A 25,992-nucleotide genomic window follows, 5' to 3' on the forward strand; every position below is an offset into this window, starting at 1 on the left:
TTAATTCCTGTCTGGCACAAAAATAAAACAGGAAAGGTGGCTCAACCGTGGCTTACAAAAGAAATTAGCCATTAGTATTAGTTCCAAAGAGGAGACATAAAAAATTGCCAGAGAAAGCTGCAGGCCTGAGGATTGGCAGCAGTTTAGAATTCAGCAAAGGTGGACTAAGGGGGAAAAGTAGACTAGAGTAAACTAGCCGGCTTCACAAAAACTGACTGTAAAAGTTTCTATTAATGTCAAGAGAAAAAGATTGGTGAAGACAAATGTAGGTCCCTTACAGTCAAATGCGGAACAAAGAAATGGGAGAACAATTAAACACATACTTTGGTTCTGTCTTCAAAGGAGGACACAAACAACCTTCCAGAAATGTTAGGGAAGTAAGGGTCTACTGAGGGAGAAACTGAAGGAAACCAGGATTAGTTTGAAAGAAAAAGTGCTCGGGAAATTAATGGGGTTAAAGGCTGACAAATCCCCAGGGCCTGATAATCTACATCCTAGAGAACTAAACGAAATGGCCCTGGAACTCGTGCATGCATTGGTGATCATCTTCCAAAATTCTACTGACTCGAACAGTTCCTACAGATTGGAGGGTGGCAAATGTAACCCCACTATTTAAAAAACGAGGAAGAAAAAACAGGGAATTAAAGACCAGTTCGCCTAACATCAGTCGTGGGGAAAATGCTCGAGTCTATTTTAAAAGGTGCGATAACAGAACGCTTGGAAGGCATTAACGGGATTGGACAAAGTCAGCATAGGTTTATGAAAGGGAAATTATGCTTAACAAATCTACAGGAGTTTTTTGAGGAGGTAACTTGTAGAATAGATAGGGGTTAACCAGTGGATGTGGTGTACTTGGATTTTCAGAAAGCTTCTGATCAGGTCCCACACAAGAGGTTAGTGTGCAAAATTAAAGCACATGGGATTGGGGGAATATACTGGCATAGATTGAGAATTGGTTGACAGACAGGAAAGAGTAGGAATAAATAGGTCTTTTCCCGGGTGGCAGGCAGTGACTAGTGAGGTACCGCAGGGATCAGTGCTTGGGGTCCCAGCTATTCACAATATATATCAAGGATTTGGATGAGGGAACGTAATGTAACATTTCCAAGTTTGCAGATGACACAAAGCTGGGGTGGAATGTGAGCTGTGAGGAGGATGCAGAGAGGGTCCATTGTGATTTCGACAAGTTGGGTGAGTGGGCAAGAACATGGCAGATGCAGTATAACGTGGATAAATGAGGTTATCCACTTTGGTTGTAAAAACAGAAATGCAGATTATTATCTGAATGGTGATAGATTGGGAAAATGGAGCGGTGCAAAGAGACCAGGGTGTCATTGTACACCAGTCGCTGAAAGCGAGCATTCAGATGCAGCAAGCAGTTAGGAAGGCGAATGGTATTATGGCGTTCATTGCAAGAGGATTTGAGTACAGGAGCAGCAATGTCTTACTGCAGTTGTGCAGGGCCTTGGTGAGACCACATCTGGAGTATTGTGTGCAGTTTTGGTCTCAATATCTGAGGAAGGATGTGCTTGCCATGGAGGGAGTGCAACGAAGGTTTACCAGACTGATTCCTGGGATGGCAGGATGATGTATGACTAGGCCTATATTCACTAGAGTTTAGAAGAATGAGGGGTGATCTCATCGAAACATATAAAATTCCAACAGGATGAGACAGACTAGATGCAGGGAGGATGTTCCCGTTGGCTGGGGAGTCCAGAACCAGGGCTCACAGTCACAAGATAGGGGCTATGTCATTTAGAACCGAGATGAGGAGAAATTTCTTCACTGAGGTTGGTGAACCTGTGGAATTCTCTACCACAGAAGACAGTGGAGGCCAAGTCATTAGATGTATTCAAGAAGGAGATAGATATATTTCTTAATGCTCAAGGGATATGGGGGAAAAAGCGGGAACAGGGTATTGAGTTAGGCATCAGCCATGATCATTTTGAATGGCGGAGCAGGCCCGAAGGGCCGAATGATCGAATCTTGCTCTTATTTTCTATGTTTCGATGAAATGATAAAGATGAAACAGTCTGAACCCCCAACAGAATATGACGTGTAGCATAGATATTAATGAGAGGAAGTGAGAAGCGTTCCCGTGGATTGGCTCCGTGGCTCAGTTGGTTCAAGAACTCCGGTCCAAGATTCAACTCCCCGTGGTGCTTTTGTGGAATTTATGTTTAGTGAATTTGACCAGTAAAAACATCGTGCGGTGTTTGTACTTTGTTCAGGGTCCAATATGGAACTTCTCAGAATATCTCTTCAAAATGCCCTTTTATTTTACAGACTGACCTCTCATAGAATGTGAGCGTAACATCTTAATGTAAGGACACGTTCTTGTTTCTGGGCTCGTTGAGGTCGGGGTATAATTCTCGATTCGAGGTTCATATTCCGAAAAATCCATAATTTAGCCTGAGAATTTTTATCTTTAGTTGCGGTTCAGACTTTGCAAAGAGGGAAAAGAAGTCCCCATATCACTCCACCTGAATCTCAAACGCTTTCGGAAGAAGTTCAGTTCAAACAATCACTACCTTTCAAGGCACGTCAATGACCTCCACTTTCACTGAACGAGCTTTGCTTGCAATTGCATTCGACCTTGAAACCGGTCTGGCCTTTCATCTCACTGAAGCAGAGTCTGGCCGCTTTGTATCTGTGAGAATGTCACTGACGAGGTTTGCTTTGATATTGGTCTCTTTCAATTTAAAAAATTTCACCAAGCCTCAGGGAAAAGAAAATAAGAATCGAATTGTCCCTTCAAGAATTGAAGGGATTGGTGCAACAAGCAGATCTGGGAAATGCACAGTGCGGTCGCTCAGGAATTTCAAATCCAGCCTCTCGCCACTCAGCGGTCATATTAACTGACCTTTACACTGGCCTTGTGTTACCGCGCTGAAATCGAGTATTTCTCCGGCACGTTTCTCTTAACTTCACAGTTGCTGGTTTAAGAGTGAAGACCAGCTCGTTGGATTTTCACTCCTGCAAGCTTCACACATTCATTTTGGAGAAGTAAACTGACAATAGACAGCTGTTTTATTGGTGGCTGCAATCTTAAAGTTTAGCTCAGTGAATTATTGGTTTAGCAGGTGATCTCTTCATCTGTTTCGGTGGTGCTATCACTTAGCGAGAAAGTTTGATGGTTCGAACCCTTATTTCATTTTCCCGAAGGATTCATCGCCTCAAAGTTCCAGGGTTTCAATGTGTGTTTGGTCTGCAAGAAAATGTATCGTGATCATAGCCGGCTGAGCAGGGCTGATATTCCACCACTTACCCTGTGGTCGGAAAGCAGGCACATGAAACATATAAAGGAATGGAACATTGGCTTCACGGAAATCACAATTCAAAACCCATTTATTTTAAGCGGGTTTATTTTAAATCAGTAAACGCCTGCCTTAAATGGTAGACTCCGGAATGTCACACAAACAGGTTAAATCTTCATAGAATAATTACCACAGTCACTTTTAGACTGGACGCCGCACGGTGACTTTGCTGTCAGTGAAGAGAGACGGGAAAGACCAAAGTGCCGTTTGCTCCTCTCACTGTGGCCGTGAAGGACTGTGTCCAGGCTAAAGTTCTGTTCCCATCGGACGATCCTCCCCCCAGATTATCCTTTCTGAGCTCCAGTCAGGTGCTGCTAAACACTCACGTGGGAAAAACCAAAATCTACAACAAGGTGTTGAAAACAAAGCTGATTTATTTGACAGATATCCTGAATATTAAACTCCAGCCCAGTTATAGCGGTTATTAACATCAGCAGAAATAAACCCCAAATGTCAGAATGAACATGGTTCAGTCCTGGATATGATTGACAGCAGATGCCGACCCCTGCAGTCACTTGTGAACTCGCTGGTATCTCAGCACGTGTGATGACTGAGCAAATCCCTTCACACACATAGAAGCATAGACAGTTACAGAACAGAAGGAAGCCGTTCGGCCTATCGTGTCTATGTCGGCCGAAAAAGAGTTATCCAACTTAATCCCACTTTCCAACACTTGGTCCATAGCCCTGCAGTTTACGGCACTTCAAATGCACATCCAAGTACTTTTTAAATGAGTTGAGCTTTTCTGCCTCGACCACCCTTTCAAACAGTGAGTTCCAGACCCCTAACACCCTGTCCGCTTCTGTGCATCCTGTTACTTTTCCACTGCTGTCCGGAAGTCTATGAACAACTCCCACCAAAGTCTTGTATTCTATTCTGTTACTAATTTCTACGCAAAGCCTTTCTACTGCGTGCTCACCTTTACTGATATGTCTTCTTTCTTATGCAGTAATAGTATCCCTCCTCAATATCGCTACTCCACCGCCTTTTCCAATGTCCCTATCCTTTCGAAACGGCTTATAACCTGAAATATTTACCTGCCAGTCATGCCCAGTTTGTAGTCAGGTCTCAGTGATGAGCACTACGTCATGCACTATAAGCTGAATTTACGCTTCTAATTCACTTGTTTTATTTCTTATGCTACGTGCATTAATGTATAGAACATTTAATTGGGCAATATAACTAGTCCTACCCTTATGCCCTGATGTTGTGTTTAACACACTTGGGAAATAAGGTTGGTGAGCTGCAGACACAAGTGGTAACATGGGATTATGTTTTAGTGTCAGTAATGGAGGCCTGGCTCAAACAAGCGGAGGAATGGCCACTTAAATATTCCTGGCTACAACGTATTCAGGAAAGGCAAGGCAAAAAAGTGTGGGGAGGGGTTAGTGGGGAGCAGGCACTATTGATCAAAAATACTGTTACAGCGGTAGAAAGGGTCGCCATGCTTACGGGTTCAAAGGCAGAATCTATTTGTTTAGAATTAAGGAACAATTGAGGAGCTATTACGCTGCTGGATGCATTCTATCGGGGGACCAAATAGTGGGAAGGAGATGGAGGAGCAAATTGGCAGCAAATTGCAGAAAGATGCAATAATTTTAGAGTAGTGATAAAAGGGGACTTCATTTATCCGAATATAGATGGTGATATAGCAGTGTAAAAGTCAAAGAGGGCGAGCAATTCCTGAAATGTGTACAAGAGAAATTTCTTAATCCGTATGTTTTCAGCCCAACGAGGAAGGAAGCAGTGTTGGATTTATTTCGCGGAAAGAAGTGGGGCAAGTGTAGCATGATTCTCTGGGGGAGCATGTGCAGCAGGTTTAGTGCAGTTATGGACAATGCAAGGAAAATCAAGTATGAAAATACTCTACTGAGAAGAGCGAATTTCAGCGAGTTGAAAGGGATCGGGTCCAGGTGGATTGGAATCAAAAATTGGCAGGTAAAACAGTAAATGAGCAATGGGAGGCTTTGAGTGAGGAGATAGTTCGGGTGCAGACTGGACACATTATTACTCGGGGAAAGGTTGGGCATGCAAAACCAGAGCTCCCAGGATGACAACAGAGTATTTGAGACAGCATTTTGTACATTCTGAATACCAATGTCCGGACAGGTGTGCCCGCGGTTATCAACCACAACCTCGTCACCTCCACGCTGACAGATAAAAAGCGGCCACATTCTGCTTCAGTGAGATGAAATCCGAGAGCGGTTTCAAGGTCAATTGCAATTGGAAGTCGAATTCAGTCAGAGGACGTGAGATTATTGAGATACCTCCAAACACCCTGCCAGTTTGAACAGCAGTTCAAGATCAAAAGTTGGAGGGAAAAATAAGAGCTCGTCCGGGATTTCTCACATATTTCAAACAACAAACCCGAAGCGAGAATCACACCCCCAGATCAACGATCCCGCTTGGAAAAAAAAGCAATAAGCATTAGTTTATGAGTATCAGTGGCCACTTTCCCCAAATCTCCCTTGAAGTACCGGAAATAAAAATGTGTCCGTACATTAGTGAAGAATCATAAAGCCAATTTCTTCACTGTTGAGTTTTGTTTCGGGCTCCTGACGCTGATAAAGATGATTGGGCACAGCTGATGAGTTAATGGTTGTAAGGGCACAGATACTCCGGTGTGAGGGTGAAGATATTCCGGTGTGAGGGTGCAGATACACCGGTGTGAGGGTGCAGATACTCCGGTGTGAGCGTGCAGATACTCCGGTGTGAGGGTGCAGATGCTCGGATTTAAAGGTGCAGATACTCCGGTGTAAGGGTGCAGATATTCCGGTGTGAGGGTGCAAATACTCGGATGTAAGGGTGCAAATACTCGGATGTAAGGATTTGTTGCCGCGACTGTAATGCGGCTTTGAACTGTTGTTATTATCCAAGGCAGCGCTGCAGGATCCTTTCATGATCTCTCACAAATCAACTGAAACCCATCGGAATGTGAATACAATTTTGCGTTTCCAAAATAAAAGGGAGTGACATTCATTGTGGAAACAGTCTGGTGTCGCTCACTGCAGAAATATCCATGTCAGAGTGAAGCGGCTCTCCTGCAACCTTCGGACCTTGTCTGTCAAGAAGAATTCTGATTTCCGTGAAGCCAATCACAGGTCAAATGGTGGAAGATCGGCCGTGCTCAGCTGGCGATCGAAACCGGGCATTTTGGTTTGCAGCCAAAACAAGCATCAGAAATCAGGAAATGCGAGACTATGAAGATAAAAGTTACCCCACCGTCCCTGGGTGGGCTCGAAACACCAACTTTTCGATTAACAGCCGAACGCGCTAACGGATTGCGCCACAGAGACAGCACACGTTTGTTACTGAACCACTGATTCAACGAGCTAAAAATTCAGGTTGCAGCGATCAATAAACCTCTCTCCACTGTCAGTTTACTTTTCCAAAATGATGTGTGTGAAGTTCGCACGAGTGAAAATCTGTGCTCTATTATTCCTGAACATTAAACTCACCTTGCCATGAAACACCTGTATGTTGGAGGATTCAGTCCCCTCGTGGTCGAGAGGATTGATTGATCGAGCTGTGATTCGCCATTCTCTATTCCAGTAATATTCAGGTTTGCTAAAAATGTGATGAGATGAAATGAGCAGGTCAGACGAGCAGGTCTGTGACACGACTCGGTGTTTACAAAGTTGTCTCTTGCAATTACAGTGAAGCGGACGGCAGTTTTCACTCTTAAACCAGTAATTATGATGTTAAGAAAAAGTGTGACCGAGAAAGATTCGATTTCAGCGCGGTGACACTGGGCCAGAGGAAAGCGATTGCCGAGTGGCGAGAAGGTGGATTTGGAACTCCTGTGCGGCTGCACTGCGAGTTGCCCAGATCTGCTTGGAGCGATATTCACTTCAATTCATCATTGACAGGGACAATTTGATTCTAAGTTACTTTTTCTCTGCTGTTTGGTGAGATTTCAAAAGATGTAAACGACCCACACCGACCCCAAACTCGTCACTTCCACTCTGACAGATGTAACGCGGTCACACTCTTCACTTCAGTGAGATGAAAGCCGGGACCGATTTCACGGTCGAATGCAATGGCGAACAAAACTCATTCCAAGAAAGTGCAGGTCATTGAGGTGCCTTTAAATTCCCGATTGTTTGCACTGAGCTTCTTCCCAAAGCGTTTGAGATTCACGTGGAGCGATTTGGGGACTTCTTTTCCCTCTTTGCAAATGTTTCAACCGCAGGTCAAGATCAAAGTCGAGGGCGGAATGAGACGCCTTCCTGAAATTTGAGAACCAGGGAAGCGGACTTCAGAGCAAGGTTCTGTTTATTGAGAAAAAGCAAATAAAATATTCATCCCGGAACGATCCAGAATCCGATCAGCTCGAAAAGTAACGGTTACCCCGTGATTTGAACACGCAGCCTTCTGGTGACGCAATAAGTCATGAAGATGGAAGCAGAAAGTTAAAAAGTGGGAATTGATAGATTCAGCGAATGGGCAAAACTGCGGCAAATATAGTTCAATGTGGGGGAGAGCGAGGTCATCCACTTTAAATCTAATAAAGATAAATCAGAATGTTTTCGAAATGGTGAGAAATTGTGAACTGTGGAGGAGCAGAGAGATTTCGGGGTCCAAGTACAGAAAGCGCTACCAACTAGCGTACAGGTACAGAAATTAATTAAAATGTCTAATGGACCGTCAGTACGGCCGGTTAACTCAGTTGCTTAGACTGTGTTGTAACGCCTTAATCACGGATTCAATTCTTATAATTTACTTTATTTATTTCGGCTTTTTATAACTTTTAAAATCGAAGCTTTACAAAAAAATATGTAAAGACAGATTCGAGGGGACAGTTTTTTGAATAACATCTATTGTCACATTGCCTCTGGACCGGAGAAACAAGTCTTTCTTTTTATTCGTTTTTTTTTGGCAACTGACCCTGTGGCGCAATGGCGAGTGTGTTGGACTTCTACTTGTTTTGTTTGATAAGCCATTCAAAGGTTGTGGATTCGAGTTGCAACGGCGTTGGATTTTAGTTCGGGAGCTGGGAAGTGAAATTTTGCAGCAAAACCGCAACAGGATCATTAATGTCCGTCAAGGATGTGAAACTGTCCCCGACACTTCATCTTACACAAGTGGCTCCAGTCACATCCGAATTCATGATTCTTAAACCACTCTGAGCTGGATTGGTGAAACTCTCTCAAGAAGGAGACTCATCGCCTGCTCAGACCGAAAGTCAATCTGCTGGACTTCCGGCTCTCTCAGACTGCATGTTCCTTCAGACAGGTTTCTAACTGGACACATTCATCCTGCTGCTGTGGCAGCATTGGTGCTTCAGGGGTAGAATTCTTGCTTGCAGTAATTCTGTTCCTGTAAAACGAGCTCCTGAAGTGTAGGATGGAAAGTATCCTGGCTGAGCGGCCTCTGGTGCTGGTTTAAAGCTCCAGTTAAATCCCACGATTTGAAGATGGAACAAAATCATAGTTTGTTTCTACAAAACCGCAGCCTCCCTCCTGTAAACAAGTAATACTAAACATCTCATCTGCTCTTGCAACCGCGTAGTCCGGAGGAACCATATGGCAATTCAGATAATTAAATGAATTTTGGAACACAGCAATTGTACCTTCAACTCCGGTCGAAATGTTCACAAGGAAAAGGATTGTTTGATCTTGCTGAGATTCGAATTAAAAACCCCGGCATTTCCTGAGCCTGTAACTAATATAAGGAGTGATTGCGCCGCGAGAGCCCGGTCACTCTGATCACCTGTCCCACTCTGCTGGAAAGAATCTGAAGGTGAGAGGTCCTTACCTGTGGAAACGTGTCCAGTCACTGTGATGAAAATAATATCTGCACTTTCACTTTCAGCTTCTTTCACATCCTCTGCTCCATCGCACTGCAATCGGGATTTCTGTGAACAGGTCAAAATGGATAATTGCAGAAATTCTGTCAGTGGTAAAATTAAAATCGAGAAACGCACCAAACATTGAAACCAGCGATTTAAACCACGAGCTCAGACTTCCACAAAACAAGGCCTGTCTTTAAAGGTCTGTTTAATGATCAAATAAATTAATTGAAGCTAATTGACCGCATTTGCCTCGTGCTGGGGTTGTTCGCCTTAGAGCAGAGAAGGTTCAGAGGAGATTTGATAGAAGTGTTCAAAGTCATGAACAGTTTAGATAAAGTAAACAAAGAGAAGCTGTTTTAATTGGCGGAATGGTCGGGAACCAGAGGACACAGATTTGAGGTGATTGCAAAAGAACAAAAGGCGATATGAGGAAAAACTTAATTTCGCAGCGAGTAGTTCTGATCTGGAATGCGCTGCTTGAAAGGGTGGTGGAATCAAATTGAATCGTGACTTAAAAAAGGAATTTCAAGGGGAAAAATACAGAGCACCGGGAAAAGGCCGGGGAATGGGACTAATTGGATGGCTCTTATAAAAAGCCGCCACAGGCTCGATGAGCCGAATTGCCTCCTTCTGTGCTGTAACCATTCTATGATTCGATGGACAGAAGCGGTCTGAATGAATGGGCGATCGGTTGTGGGTAACAGGGAAATTTTCGACTGTTTGTCCGGTTGTGTTACTGACGGCTCCTTGTTCTCGGATTATGGTTTTCATTTTGGCCGTTTCACTGTTTGATATGCGAGAGGTCCCCAGTTCAAATCCCAGAACCCTCCTGTTTCACTATTTCCAGTGAGGATTCACTCATTTCTTTCTCACATCTTTTCAGCGTTGCAGAAAGCAGGATTGATTTAATCCTCGAGCATGTTTGAGGACAAGGGGTCGGAATGCAGCCGGTTTATCGACGCAACACACATGGAGAAAGTGAAATGTCTCACGGCGGTTTGCAGATTGAAACTGAAGGTGAATTTATCCCAATTCAGGCGATCTCAGAAGTGCAGAATAAAAATGCTCCTTAATTGGTCGGGAATACGAACCCTGTTCCCTCGCGTGGTAAGTGCAAATTCTACCAGTGAAACAGCAACGTTTGCATGGAATCGGGCTCTCTGTGTCCAGTTGGAAACCTGTTTGAAACGACATATAATTTCACAAATCTCCTCTGAGTACCTTGCACATTCTGATTTACAGCCCTGCATTACTAGCACTCGCTGCTTGTGATGGCCGAGTGGTTCAGCCGTTACATCTAAAACTCGACAGGGTCTTTCGGTGAAACATTGGAATCCTGCTCACGGCGCCATTTTTTACAGTTTTGTTCAATGCTCAAATAAATATGAACTGGAGATAACGGACCGCATTTCCTTCTCTCAGACAGATCCTCCACCGCGGCAGAGCCTTTTAATTGGGAGCCCAATGGTCTCTTGCAAAACTTCAAGGTGCTTGAAGGAAACTTCACAATAATCCACAACTGGAGTATTGTGTCCAATTCTGGGCACCGCACTTTAGGAAGGATGTGAAGGCCTTAGGGGTGGCGCAGAAAAGATTTACTGGAACGGTTTCAGGGATGAAGGACTTCAGTTCCGTGGGTAGACTGGAGAAGCTGGGCTTATTCTCCTTAGGGCAGGAAGGTTGAGAGGAGATTTGATAGAAGTGTTCAAAATCATGACGGGTTTAGATAAAGTAAATAAAGAGAAACTGCTCCCGTTGGCGGAATGGTCGAGAACGAGAGGGCACAGATTTACGGTGGTTGACAAAAGAACCAAAGGCGATATAAGGAAAAACTTTTAAATCAGCGAGTAGTTATAATCTGGAATGCATCGCCTGAAAGGGTGGTGGAAGCAGATTTAATCGTGACTCTCTAAAAGGAATTGGATAAGTATTTGAAGGAAAAATATTTGCGGGTCTACAGGGAAAGAACGGGGGAATGGGACTAACTGGATTGCTCTTAAAGAGAGCCGGGGAAGGCTCAATGGGCCGAATGGCCTACTTCTGTGCAGCAACGATTCTATGAGTGTATGATTCCATCTCTCTCAAGCTTCATTTCAAATTCTGCTAACTTGATATTCAGGCTTTTTTTCTTTACTTTTATCTCTCTATCTCTCCCTGTCTCTGTCACTCTCTGTTTTCCCCTGATGGACTTCTCAAGTTTCCTTGAACGGCCAAAGCTCATCGAACCTGCGACACCAGCAGAGAACGGTAAAGATCGAAAGACTGAGACGGGAGGAAAAGTAAAGGACCAACCCAGATGATGAATTCTTAGCCAATGTCCACATATTGATGTCGCTTCGTCCTCATAGTGAAATCATCAGTACTTTTAGCCCAGTATAAAAACAAAGTCTTGTATTTACAAAGCGCTTTTCACGACCTCAAGACGTCCCAAAGCGCTTCACAGACAATGAAGTATTTTTGAATTGTAGTCACTGTTATACTTGTGGGAGAGTGGATAATCTGCGGATGCCAAGACAGACAACAATGTAGCTTTAGAGCAATTAATTCTGCAAAGTCTCACTTGATATTACAACTCGCACATTCGAAACGAATGTGGTAAAGAGATGCTAATATTGTTGATATGAAATAGTTAATGTACGTCTTCACATTGCCGTACATCGGAATAGAAAAAGTGATAGGATGTAGAGAATGGTGGCCGATCGGCTGTGGGTGGCACAGAATTCTGCATTGGTTGCACCCCTCTGTTATCAGTGGCTCGTTGGTCTTGGGGTATGATTCTCGCTTTGGGGATTTGCTGTATGTTATGTGAGAGGTCCCGGACGAGCCCTGCGGTGTTACCATTTTTAGTTCAAAATCACTAATTGGCTTCTCACGTCTTGTCAGCTGTGCAGTCGGCAGGATTGTCTTAATTCCAGTGCATGGAGGACAGAATGCAGAGGTTCTGTCGACGACAACACACATGGAGAAAGGAAAATATCACAAGATGGTGTTCAAATTGAAGCTGAATGTAAATGTATCCCAATTCACGTGACCTCATGAATGGAGAATGAAAAATGCTCCTCCATTGGGCGGTGATCGAACCTGGGCCTCCCGCGCAGAAAGCAAGAATTTTATTCCTGAAATAACAAAGACCGCACAGCAGCCGGCGGTCTGTGCTCAGTTCGAAACCTGTCTGAAAGAACATACAGTCTCAGAGTTCTCCTGTCATAACCTTCTGCATTCTCTTCTGCAGCCGTGTCGGATTTGTCGCTTGCAGCTGCGATGACCCAATGATTAAGGCGTTGGACTTGCAATGTGATTTTCCAAACCAGCTTCGACGCAACACACGTGGAGAATGGAAAATGTCTCAAATGGTGCGCAGATTGAAGCTGAGGGCGAATGTCGCACAATTCACGCGATCTTATGAATGGAGAATGAAAATAATCCGAAACGAACCGGAAATCGAACCCCGGTTTCTCACGTGATAAATGAGAATTCTATCACCGAAACAGCAAAGTCAGCACATTAACAAGCTATAAGTTTCCAGTTGGAAACCTGTCTGAGAGAACAAAGTGTCACAGATCTCGTGTGATAACCCTACGCATTCTGATTTATAGCTGTGCATGATCGATGTTTGCCGCTGCGATGGCCGAGTGGTTAAGGCGTTGGACTTGAAATCCAATGGGGTTTCCCTGCACAGGTTCGAATCCTGTTCGCAGCGCTACTTTTTAAAGTTTGTTCAGTGTTCAAATTAATATGAACTTGAACGAACGGACCTTGTTCGCTCCCTCAGAGAGGTGCTCCATCGCCAACGACGCTTTGAACTCGGAGCCCAATGATCTCTTGCAAAATTGCAAGACACGTGAAGGAATCTCTCCCAAGCTCGATTCTAAGTTCTGCTCGTTCGCAGAACTTGACATTTATACAATTTAATTCTATGTTTTCATCTCTCCCTGTCTCTGTCTCTTGACTTTGCCTGTTTTCTCTTGATGGACTTCTCAGGCATCGTGAACAGCGAAGAATGATGGAACCTGCAACACCAGCCGAGAAGGGTAAAGATGGAAAGACTGAGACGGTAGGAAAAGAAAAGGTGCAACCCAGCTGATGAATTCGTAATGAATGTCCACACATTTATGTTTCTTCCCCTCACAATGAAAAAATCAGCAATTTGAGTACAGTACACTTATGGTAGAGTGTATAATATGCGGATGTTGAGACCGACAATCGAACCTTTGCCGTGGTGATGAAAGCGCCGAATCCTAAACAATAAACCCCAAGGAAAGGCTGAAAATTCTTTGCTGCGAACAAGCAGAGCAACGCGGCCTTTCCGACTTGGCCCTTTGTAATTCAGGTCATTTTCCTGCCAGACAAACTGCTCGCACAAAATGGCATTTTCTGTTCGAAATAATATCGGGACAGAAGTGATGTTCAGGCAATGACATCATCAAGTGCAAGTAGGCATGTACATGAAATGGAAAGTGAGGTAAAATACGACCACAAGCTGCTGATGGACATGATTCCGTTTCCAAAATTCACGCACTGAATACAGCTCCTGGGAAAGCTGCAAGGTCACGCAGGTCCATCGTGAATCATTTGAAGCAACTGACAGTTTAAAGTGGCATCTCCTGCTGCTTCTGTGGGGAGTGAGAGAGAGGCACTGTCGGTATTTGCGTGCAGTTTGATTTTGCACAGAACTGCACAGAGAAACAGCAAATATACCGGGGCTGTGAGATGTTCTATATTATTCATATTTAGCCACAGGAATATCCGCAGTCAGAAGCTGAAAAGAAGGAGAGATAAGAGACCTGAGAATAAATACAGAGCTGAATGAATTATGACAGAGCGAAAGAAAAACAAATGTCATCAGTTCCACTTTCTCTCGTGCGCAATCTTGGGAGCTCCCCAATGGCCTGGTGGTGAGAATTCTGTACTCTCACCGCCGCGAGGTTCGATTCCCAGTTGGGGAATTAATTTTAAAAAGAGTTATGAACTTATTAAATTAATTACATGAAGTTAATTAAATCCTGTTCGTAGTTGAATCCCTGTTTTAATCACCATGAATCAATCGATAACTTTCTATTTCAGACTGATGGCGATGTTGACGTGGTTACCGAGAGACAGTCAAAACTTTAATAAGATTTTTATGCTTTGAATGTGATGATTTTTTTTCATTTTATAGACAGCATCTTAAGAGTGGGATTAAAAACGCAGTGGAGTCGTTGTTAAATTTAACATTAACTGGCAATTGTCGCTGTTTATCACAGGAGCGCCCGAACTGGTTCTCCGATCAAGATGAAAGTAACGCAACGAGGAACATCTGATACAACACGAAAGGCATCGGGCTATGACAAAAATCCCCACCGTTTTGCTTTTCCAAAATAAAGGGTGTGAAATGTATTCTCTGAACATAGGAACAGTCTGGTCTCACTCACTACAGAAATCTCCATGTCACAGCGAACCAGCTCTCCAACTGCGAATGCGGCCTCCCTTCGGGCCTTTCGGGGGCTTGTCTGTCAAGGAGAATTGTAATTACCGTGAAGCCAATGTTCCATTCCTTTATATGATTCATGTGCCTGATTTCCGACCGCAGGGTAAGTGGTGGAATATCAGCCCTGCTCAGCTGGCAATGATTCCGGTACATTTTCTTGATTCCAAAACATGCGTTGAAACCCTGGAACTTTGAGGCGATGAATCCTGAGGAAAAATAAAATAAGGGCTCGAACCATCAAACTTTCACGCTAACGGATAACACCACCGAGAACAGGTGAAGAGATCACCTGCTAAACCAATAATTCACTGGGCTAAACTTTGAGATTGCAGCGACCAATATAAAAACTGTCTACAGTCAGTGAAAAATGAATGATTAAAGCTTGTAGGAGTGAAAATCCAACCAGCCAGTCTTCACTCTTAAACCAGCAACTATGAAGAAAAACATGCCGGAGAAATACTCGATTTCAGTGCGGCGACACTGGGCCAGAGTAAAGTTCATTCAATATAATTGCCGAGTGGCTGGAGGGTGGATTTGGAACTCCTGACCGATTGCACCACGCATTTTCCAGATCTGCTTGGATCACCAATCCCTTCAGTTCATCACTTAGAGGGACAATTCGATTCTCGGTTTCTTTTTCCTGACGATTGATGAAATTTTACAAATTAGAAGCGATCAATATCAAATGTAAACACGCCACCGACATGCTCACAGATGCAAAGCGGCCATACTCTGCTTCAATGAGATGAAAGTCAAGAGCGATTTCACGGTCGAATGCAATGGCGAACACAATTCATTCAATGAAAGTTCAGTTCGTTGAGGTGCCTTTAAAGTCCTGATTGTTTCTATTGAACTTCTTCCCAAAGCATTTGAGATTCAAGTGGGACGATTTGGGGACGTTATTTTCTTTTGTGCAAAAGTTTCAACTGCAGTTTAAGATCAAAATTCCTGGGACGACAGTTGTTCACAATTTATCGGTGCTGGGACCACGGTTGTTCACAATTTATCGATGCTGGCACATCTGTTGTTCACAATATATCAGTGATGGGGCCACTGTTATTAACACTTTATCAGTGGTGGGACCACTGTTGTTCACAATTTATCGGTGCTGGGATCACTTTTGTTCAAAATTTATATTCAAGATTTGGACACGGGAATCGGAAGTACAATTTCAAAATTTAGGGAGGACACCTAATTGCGAGCTGTCGTTAATACAAAGAAAAATGCGAATCATAAAGGAAGACATCAGTAAATTTGCAGAATGGGCGTGTAAATGGCAAATTAATTGCAATATTTATTATACACTCCCTTGCCTTTTTGCCCCCCCCCCCACTAAATGCATTACCTCACACTTCTTCAGATTGAATTGCATTTGCCACTTTTCTTTCCACCTTTCTGCTCGATGGATATTTTCCTGCAGTCGACAGCTTTCCTCCTCACTCTCAACCACAGGAACAATTTTTGTATCATCTGCAAATTTCTTCATCATGCCCCCTACATTTAAGTCTGGATCAATGAACTATTCCATGAAAAGCAGGGACCTAGTACGAAGCCGCATGGAAGCCCACTCGAAACAGCCTTCCAGTCACAAAAGCACCCGTCGACCACAACCGCTTGCTTCCTGCTGCTCAGCCAATTTTGGATTCAACTTGCCAATGTCCTTTGGATCCAATGGGCTTTTACATTTTTGACAAATCTGCCCTGTAGGACTTTTTCAAAAGCCTCGTTAAAATCCATGTTGACTACATCAATCGCGATACCCTCATCGATCCTCCTTGATACCTCCTCAAATAATTCAATTCAAACGACCATCCCTTAACAAATCCACGCTGACTGTCCTTGATTAATCCGTGCCTTTCTAAATGACGATTCATACTTCAGCTCGAGTTGAGGCCGACTGGCCTGTATTAACTCGATCGATCCCTTTCTCCCTTTTTCAACAATGGTACAACGTGAGCAATCCTCAAATCCTCCTGCACGACACCTTTTGCCAGGGTGGATTGGAAAATGATGGTTTGAGCCTCCGCTATTTCCTTCCTTGCTTCAGTTAACAACCTGGGATATATTTCATCTGGGCCTGGAGATTCAGGTCGAGCGATTTGAGGACTTCTTTTTCCTCTTTGCAAACGTTTGTCCCGCAGGTGAAGATCACAAGTCTTGGTCCAAATTCGGACTACTTCCGGCTTTGAACCTCAAATCGTGAATTATACCCCGATGCCAACGAGCCCAGAAACAAGAACGTGTCCTCAAATTAACGTGTTACAGACACATTCTCTGAGAGGTCTGTCTGTGGAATGAAAGGACGTTTTTGAACAGTCACTCTGTTATCCGTTTCCTCCTGAAACCTGAATAAATACGAACACCACATTGTTATTTTGTCGCTTTATTCCATAAATTAGGTAAAATAATGAGCTGCACAAGGCGCTGCTGGGAGTTGAACCCAGAATCTCCTGTTTACTAGACAGATGCTTTAACCAAGTAAGCCACAGCACCAATTGATGACATGTTTCCCCCACCTCCTCACTAATATCTACCAGCGACACTTCACTGTTGGGGGTTCAGGCCGTTTTGTCTCTGTCTATTTCGCTTGTCCGTTCACCTGTGCATCCCGGCACTGACTGCATTTCTCGCTGAGTTTATCTTTGTGTATCCTTCAGTGAGTTGATACATGGATGATTATGTGTGACTGTATTTGTGACATTAAATAAATCAGGGCTTCAGACAATTCTCGCTCTGACATTGGAGAACTATTGTGCCGAACTTTACAGCGGAGTGTTGTTTATTGTGGTGCTGAAACTAAAAAATCGTGAGAGGAGCAAAAAGGGAAAAGGAGAAAAACTTATGAGGGAAAATGAGGACAACTCTCAAGGTTTTTACGAGTATATTAAAAACAAGGACATATAAGGTAGCCAAACTTAGTGGGAGGATAGAAGATTGGGAATTCTTCAAAAGACAGCAAAAAGTAACTAAAGGATTGATTAAGAAAGGGAAGTTAGATTATGAAAAGAAATTAGCAAAAAATATAAAAACAGATAGCAAGAGTTTCTATAGTTATATAAAAAGAAAAAGGGTGGCTAAGGCAAACGTAGGTCCCTTAGAGGATGAGACCGGGAAATTAATGGTGGGAAACATGGAGATGGCAAAAATGGTGAACAAATATTTTGTTTCAGTCTTTACAGTAGAGGACACCAAGAATATCCCAACACTGGACAAACAGGGGACTCTACGGGGGGGGGGGGGGGGGGGAGCTAAATACGATTAAAATCACTCAGGAGATGGTACTCAGTAAAATAATGGAACTCAAAGCAGATAAATCCCCTGGACCTGATGGCTTCCATCCTAGGGTCTTGAGGGAAGTGGCAGTAGGGATTGTGGATGCTTTGGTGATAGTTTTCCAAATTTCCCTGGACTCAGGAGAGGTCCCGGCAGATTGGAAAACTGCTAATGTAACACCGTTATTTAAAAAGGGTAGTAGGCAGAAGGCTGGAAATTATAGGCCAGTTAGCTTAACATCTGTGGTGGGTAAAATTTTGGAGTCTATTATTAAGGAGACAGTAACGGAACATTTAGATAAGCATAATTTAATAGGACAAAGTCAGCATGGCTTTATGAAGGGGAAGTCATGTCTGACAAATTTGCTTGAGTTCTTTGAGGATATAACGTACAGGGTGGATAAAGGGGAACCAGTGGACATAGTGTATTTAGACTTCCAGAAGGCATTCGACAAGGTGCCACATAAAAGATTATTACTTAAGATAAAAAATCACGGGATTGGGGTAACATTCTGGCATGGGTGGAGGATTGGTTATCGAACAGGAAGCAGAGAGTTGGGATAAATGGTTAATTTTCGGACTGGCAACCGGTAACCAGTGGTGTTCCACAGGGGTCGGTGCTGGGTCCCCAACTCTTTACAATCTATATTAACGATTTGGAGGAGGGGACCGAGTGCAACATATCAAAATTTGCAGATGATACAAAGATGGGAGGGAAAGTAGAGAGTGAGGAGCACATAAAAAACATGCAGGGGGATATAGACAGGCTGGGTGAGTGGGCGGAGATTTGGCAGATGCAATATAATATTGGAAAATGTGAGGTTATGCACTTTGGCAGGAAAAATCAGAGAGCAAGTTATTTTCTTAATGGTGAGAGACTGGAAAGTACTGCAGTACAAAGGGATCTGGGGATCCAAGTGCAAGAAAATCAAAAAGTTGGTATGCAGGTGCAGCAGGTGATCAAGAAAGCCAACGGAATGTTGGCTTTTATTGCTAGGGGGATAGAATGTAAAAGCAGGGAGGTATTGCTGCAGTTATATAGGGTATTGGTGAGACCACACCTGGAATACTGCATACAGTTTTGGTCTCCATACTTAAGAAAAGACATACTTGCTCTCGAGGCAGTACAAAGAAGGTTCACTGGGTTAATCCCGGGGATGAGGGGGCGGACATATGAGGAGAGGTTGAGTCGATTGGAACTCTACTCATTGGAGTTCAGAAGAATGAGAGGCGATCTTATTGAAACATATAAGATTGTGAAGGGTCTTGATCGGGTGGATGCAGTAAGGATGTTCCCAAGGATGGGTGAAACTAGAACTAGGGGACATAATCTTAGAATAAGGGGCTGCTCTTTCAAAACTGAGATGAGGAGAAACTTCTTCACTCAGAGGGTGGTAGGTCTGTGGAATTTACTGCCCCAGTAAGCTGTGGAAGCTACATCATTAGATAAATTTAAAACAGAAAGAGACAGTTTTCCAGAAGTAAAGGGAAGTAGGGGTTATGTGGAGCGGGCAGGAAATTGGACATGAAGCTGAGTTCGGATCGGTCAATGCCCTGTGGGTGGCGGAGAGGGCCCAGGGGCTGTGTGGCCGGGTCCTGCTCCTACTGCTTGTGTTCGTTAGATTTGTGGTTGGGATCAGATCAGCCATGATCTTATTGAATGGCGGAGCAGGCTCGAGGGGCCGATTGGCCTACTCCTGCTCCAATTTCTTATGTTCTTATGTTCTTATGTTCTTAAAGAACGGCGGCTGAGAGTAATGTGGGCTGCTTAAAGACAGATGGAGGTGATATTGTAATTGAAAATCAGGAAATGGCAGAGTTGCCAAATTTTTACTTTGCATCGGTCGTCACAGAAATGGATGAGGCTAACATACCAGAGACACGATGAAAACTGTTAATAAATCAAGGGGATTCAGTACAAGTAAAATGATGGCAATGGAGAAAAAGAGGAGGCGAAAGATAGACAAATCTCCAGGACCTGATGGTTTCCATCCCAGGGGATAAAAAGGAACAGGTGAAGAAATTGTACATACTTTAGTCATGATTGATCTAAACTCTCTTGATTTCGGAATTGATATTTAACGAAGCGCATCTTGATTGGAAGCTTCTTTTTGAGAAAGATCTCGAAGTGATAATTGAGAGACCGAAAATAAAGCTGTTTGGCAGGAGCGCTGATGCTGTCGGTTGTTCGCTGTTCTCCTGTTGCACAATTGTTAAGCGTGCGTTACTTATTTATAGCAGTATGGGCTCCAGAAATGATCAGGTTGTGAGTTCGAGCGTCTTCTAAAACAATCAAACCTTTTACTCCGAACATTTTGATCGGAGTTCAAGGTACAAATGGTATCTTCCATAACGCATCTTGTTAACAACCAGTCCTTTTTACAATACGCTCTTGTGGGACAAAAGTATGGAGGTCAACAATCGACTTCTTTGTTTTCCCATGTGGGCATTTGGGTTCCTCTGGCCTACCGTCTTGCAACAGCAGGTGCCACTTTAGTTGTTCATAGCGGGAGAGGGGGCTTTTAGCGGCAGCTCATATGGTAAAGGGGCCGGGACGAGATCATTAAATCTAAAGAACCAAACAAACAATTCTTCTTTTCTTTAAGCCGATATTCATCGGTTGGAAGTTTCGTGTTGGGAAAATTTGGACGAGAAATATGCTGCCTGGTGTCACCGTGTAACGGGTGAAATTATTCAGCTTACAGATGTTAATACGCTGAAAGGTCGAGATGCCTTTTCCAACTCCCGTGTGGGACAAGTTCAGCTTTTGAGCCGCTGGGTAAAGTGCTATTTTAATTGCTGCTGACGAATGACAAGACATTTGGCACAAACAAGAAGAATTGTAAACTCACGAGTTCACTGTCCATGTTTCTTACATCTTGTTCAACAGAAACAAGGATTCTCCTCAACACGTTGCTGAGAATTTTATCAAACGGACCTCACCCTCGTTCGACGGCTGCAGGGATAATTCAGAGATCTCCCATGAATATGTACGATGGGAGCTTATGTAGTATCGAGCCTGGGTAGCTCAGTCGGTAGAGTATCAGACTTTTAAAGTGGGCAGTGAGCTGAAGGTCCAGCGTTTAACTCCCTTTCCAGGCTCCAAATTTCGGAACAGCTGGCAAGCTGTGACTTTGTAGCGGGACCTGAGATGTGTTTTCAAAGTTTCGATAGTATCTTGTTTCCCAGGGATGGACAGTAATGCGCCGTCTGAGGCGGTTCCCGATCAGGAATTCAACTTTACTGTATTAGTTCACTGTATTAATTTCGCAAAACTCATTCAACTCTGTAAAAAAGACGAATACTTGTTCAAATCGCCATTGATCAACCAGTAACTTTCTGTTTCCGGCTGAAAGAAATGCTAGCTTTTTTATGCGTCAATTCACCAGGCCGAATTTAGGGAGTTCAGAGGGGAAGTGAAAAAGGAAATGAGAGGCAAAGAGAAATAGGAGTATAGACTGACGGCCAACATAAAAGGGAACCCAAAAGACTTCTACAGGCATGCAAACAGTAAACGGGGAGTCAGAGGAGGGGTGAGGCCGATTCGGCACGATAAAGGAGGTCTACTCATGGAGGCAGAGGGGATGGCCTAGGTACCAAATGAGTACTTTGTATCTGTCTTTACAGCAAAGGAAGTTATCGTTGAGATACTGGATGGTCTAAAAATTGAACAAGAAGAGGCACTTGAACGGCTGGCTGTACTTAAAGGAGATAAGCCACCACGTCCGGATGGGATGCATGCTCGGTTGCTGAGGGAAGTAAGGGTGGCAGAGGTACTGACCATAATCTACCAACATCCTTAGATATGTGGGTGGTGCCAGAGGACTGGAAAATTGCAAAGGTTACACCCTTGTCCAAAAAAGGGTGTACGGATAAACCCAGCAACTATCGGCCAGTCAGTTTAACCTCAGTGGTGGGGAAACGTTTAGAAACGATAACCCGGGACAGAATTAACAGCCACTTGGACGAGGGTGGGTTGATTAGGGAAAGGCAGCACGGATTTGTTAAAGGCAAATCGTGGTTAACTGACCTGTTAGAGTTTTTTGATGAGGTAACAGAGAGAATAGATGAGGGCAATTTAGTTGATGTGGTGTATATGGACTTTCAAAAGGTGTTTGCTAAAGTGCCGCATGGTAGGCTTCTCATCAAGATTGCGGCCCATGGAATAAAGGGGGCAGTAACAACATAAATGCAGAATTGACGAACAGCAGGAAACAGTGTCGGAGAGGTGTCCAGTGGCGTTCCCCAGGGTTCAGTGCTGGGACCACTGCTTTTCTTGATATATATTAATGACTTGGACTTGAGTGCACAGAGCACTATTTCAAAATTTGCAGATGAAACAAAACTTGGAAGAGTAGTAAACAATGATATGGATAGTGATAGACTTCAAAGGATATGGACAGGCTGGTGGCATGGGCGGAGACGGGGCAGATGAAATTAAAAGCAAAAAAAATGCGACGTGACACATTTCGGTCGGAAAAACCCGGAGTGGCAAAATAAACTCCAGGGCACAAATGGTAGAGGAACAAAGAGGTGTTTATGTGTACAAATCGTTGAATGTGGCAGGGCAGGTTGAGAAAGCGGTTAAAAAGCATACGGGATCCTGGGCTTTATAAATAGATGTATAGAGTACAAAAGTACAAAAGTATAGAAGTCAGGATGAAACTTTATAACACACTGGTTCGAACACAACTGAAATTTTGTGTGGGGTTCGGGACACCGCACTTCAGGAAAGATGTGAAGGCCTTCGAGGGGGTGCAGAAAAAAATACTATCATAATTCCAGGGATAAGGGACTTTACTTACGTGGATAGACCGGAGAATCTGAGGTTGTTCTCCTTGGAACAGAGACGGTTTTGTCGAGATTTGATAGAGGTATTCAAAATCATGAAGGATCTCGACATAGAAGATGGAGAGAAACTGTTCCCATTGGCGGAAGGGTCAAGAACCAGAGGACATAGATTTAATGTGATTGGCAAAATAACCAAAGGTGACATGAGGAAAAACTTTTTTACACAGCGAGAGGTTCGGATCTCGAATGCACTGCCCGACTGTGTGATGGAGGCAGATTCAATCATGGCCTTCAAAGGGGAACTGGATAAGTACTTGAAAGGAAAAAAAATGCAGGGCTTCGGGGAAAGGCGGGGGAGTGGTTCCAGCTGGATTGCTCTTGCAGAGAGCTAGCACGGACTCGATGGGCCGAATGGCCTCTTTCCGTGCTGTAAGCTTTCTATGATTCAATTCTATGTGTCCGTTGCAATGCAAAGGGAACAGAGCGTGCCATAAATCGATACGACTCTGAGCATCCTCACAAGCAATGTCGTTTAAGAGCAGCTAATTCTGAAACGTCTTACTTGATAACTCAAGTCGTGCACTCGAAAGCAATTTGGTAAAGGGAGACTAATATTGGTGAATGGAAATAGTTGGTGCACAACTTGATATTGCTGTCCACCCGAATAGAAAACGAGATTGAATGGATCGAAGTGGTCTGAAAGGATGGGCGATCGGCTGTGAGACGCAACCAACTTTTACACTGGCTGCACAACTGAAGTAGCAGCGGCTCGTTGGTCTAGGGGTTTGATTCTCGCTTATGAGAGTTTCATTGAGTAATATGCGAGAGGTCCCGGGTTTAAATCTCTGACGAGCCCTCATGTGTTTCCGTTTTAGTGAAAAGTCACCAATTGTCTTCTCACATCTTTTCAGTTTTGCTGTTGGTGGAACTGAATTTTATCCAGAGAATGTTTGAGCTCCAGTGGACTGAATGCCGAAGTTTCGTCGACGCAATACACATGAAGCAAATAAAATGTCTCAAGATGGTGAGAAGATTGAAACTGAATTTGGATATTAGATGACGGGATCGAAAGCCACATATCCAAGTTTGCCGATGACACCAAGATGGGCAGCATTGTAAGCAGTGCAGATGAAAGCATAAAATTACAGAGAGGCATTAATATAATAAATGAATGTGCAAAATTGTGGCAAATCGATATGAATTTCGTCAAGTGTGAGGTCATCCACTTTGGAACTGAAAGGATAAATCAGAGTACTTTCGAAATGGTGAAAAGCTCGAAACAGTGGAGGTCCAAAAAGACTTCGGTGTCCATGAAGATACATCATTAAAATGTCAAGGACAGGTACAAAAAATAATCAAAAAGGTTAATGGAATGTTGGTCTTTATATCGAGAGGACTAGAATACAAGGGGATAGGCATTATGATACAGCTATACAAAGCTCTGGTTGGACCACACCTGGAGTATTGCCTTCGGTTCTGGGCAACGCACCTTCGGAAGGATATATTGGCTATGAAGGGAGTGCAGCGTCGATTTACTAGAATGTTGCCTGGACTCCACAGTTTAAATTACGCGGAGAGATTACATAAACTCGGGTTTGCCTCGAATTCAGTGGATTAAGTGCTGATTTGATCGAACATTTCAAAATATTAAAGGGAACTGATGGGGTAAATAGAACAAAAACTATTTCCGCCCGTTAGCGTGTCTAGGACTCGGGAACATAGCCTAAATATTAGTGTCAGGACTTTCAGGAGTGAAGTTGTGAAACACCTCTGCAAGCAAAGGGAGGGAGAAGTTTGGAACTCTCTTCCACAAACGGCAGTTGATGCGAGCTCAATTGTTAATTTTAAAACTGAAATTGATAGATTTTTGTTAACCAAAGGCGTTAAGGGACATGGGGCTCAGGCGATAATATGCAGTTAGGTTACATATCAACCAGGATCTCACTGAATTGCGCATTAGGCTCGAGGGGCGAAATAGTATACTTTTGTTCTTCAGTTCCTCATTGTTACAGAATGATCCTGTATTGTATCGGGAATCGAACCAAGGTCTCCAGCGTAACAAGTAAGAATTTGACCCCAAGCACCATCAATGCGCGCGTTTGTAACAGCAGCATGTGTCCATTTGGAATCCGATCTGAATGAACATGCCGTTTACAGCTGCGGTGGCCGAGTGTTTAAAGCGTTGGACTCAAAATTCAATTGAGGTTTTCCTGCCCAGGTTTGAATTCTGCTCGCAAAGCTACTGTTTAAAGATCCCTTCAGTGCTGAAATAGATTAATTGGAGTTAATTGACCGCATTTATCTCTCTCCCAGAATGAGAGATTCTCCAGCGAGGCCTATGATTTTAACTTGTGTCCAATCTTCTCTTGCAAGATTTCAAGACCCAAGAAGGAATCTCTCCCAATCTGTAACATAAATTCTGCTAGTTTGCAAAACCTGACATTTATACTCTTTATTTTCTTTGCATGCATCTCTCCATCTCTCCATGTCTCCGTCTCTTGTCTCTCTGTGTTGTCCACAATGGACTTCTCAGGCTTCCTTGAACGGCGATGGCTGATCTAACCTGCAACAATAGCAGAGAAGGGTAAAGAAAAAAAAAGACTGAGGAAGTAGGAAAAGGAAAGGTGCAACCCAGCTGATAAATTCGTAGCTAATGTTTCCACATTCGTCGCTCTTCGTTCTAATGGTGAATGAAAGCAGCAATTTGAGTAAAGTGTACTTATGGTGGAGTGTAAACTATGACGATGGGGAGACAGACGACAATGTCGTTTCAGAGCAATTCATTCTGTAAAGTGTTACTTGATAATACAAGTCGTACATTCAAAACTAATTTGATAAAGAGAGACGAATATTGTTGATTTGAAGTAATTTGTTTAGAACCTGATATTGCTCTACATCGTATATCGTACAAAAAAGCGAGTTTGGATGGCCATGGTGTTCTGAAAGGATGGCGGATCGGCTGCGTGGCAGCGAAATTTTACAGTGGCTGCACGGCTCTGTTGCCAGTTGGACTTTGAATCTGATTCTCGCTCAGGGAGTTTCATTGGTTCAAATCCCGGTATGAGCCCCCTTGCGTCCCCATTTTTCGTCAAAAACCACCAATTGGCTTCTCACATCTTTCAAGCAAGTGCAGAAGGCAGGTTTGACTTATCTCCAGCCGAGCATGTTTGAACACCAGAGGAGAGAATGCAGAGGGTATGTCCACGAAAGACACGTAGACGAAATGAAGATAATCTTTCAAGAAGTTGTGCAGATTGAAGCCGGCACATGAATTTATCCCAATTCAGGCGATCTCATGGGTACAGATACAAAAGGTAAAGGAAGCTGCATTGGCCTGGAACCAAACCCCTG

At 43.6% G+C, this 25,992-nt stretch overlaps 2 non-coding genes across 2 annotated transcripts; one reads left to right on the forward strand and one right to left on the reverse strand.

Annotated features, from left to right (window-relative positions):
- The first annotated feature begins 12,729 nt into the window (after positions 1-12,729).
- trnas-uga (transfer RNA serine (anticodon UGA)) lies at positions 12,730-12,811 on the forward strand. The gene has a single exon. It is a non-coding gene; the product is annotated as a tRNA-Ser (tRNA).
- A 4,186-nt stretch (positions 12,812-16,997) lies between these two features.
- On the reverse strand, positions 16,998-17,071 carry trnat-agu (transfer RNA threonine (anticodon AGU)). Its single transcript has one exon. It is a non-coding gene; the product is annotated as a tRNA-Thr (tRNA).
- Between the last annotated feature and the right edge of the window lie 8,921 nt (positions 17,072-25,992).

This window comes from Heptranchias perlo, unplaced genomic scaffold (assembly GCF_035084215.1).
Source record: "Heptranchias perlo isolate sHepPer1 unplaced genomic scaffold, sHepPer1.hap1 HAP1_SCAFFOLD_73, whole genome shotgun sequence".
Classification (NCBI taxonomy): domain Eukaryota; kingdom Metazoa; phylum Chordata; class Chondrichthyes; order Hexanchiformes; family Hexanchidae; genus Heptranchias; species Heptranchias perlo.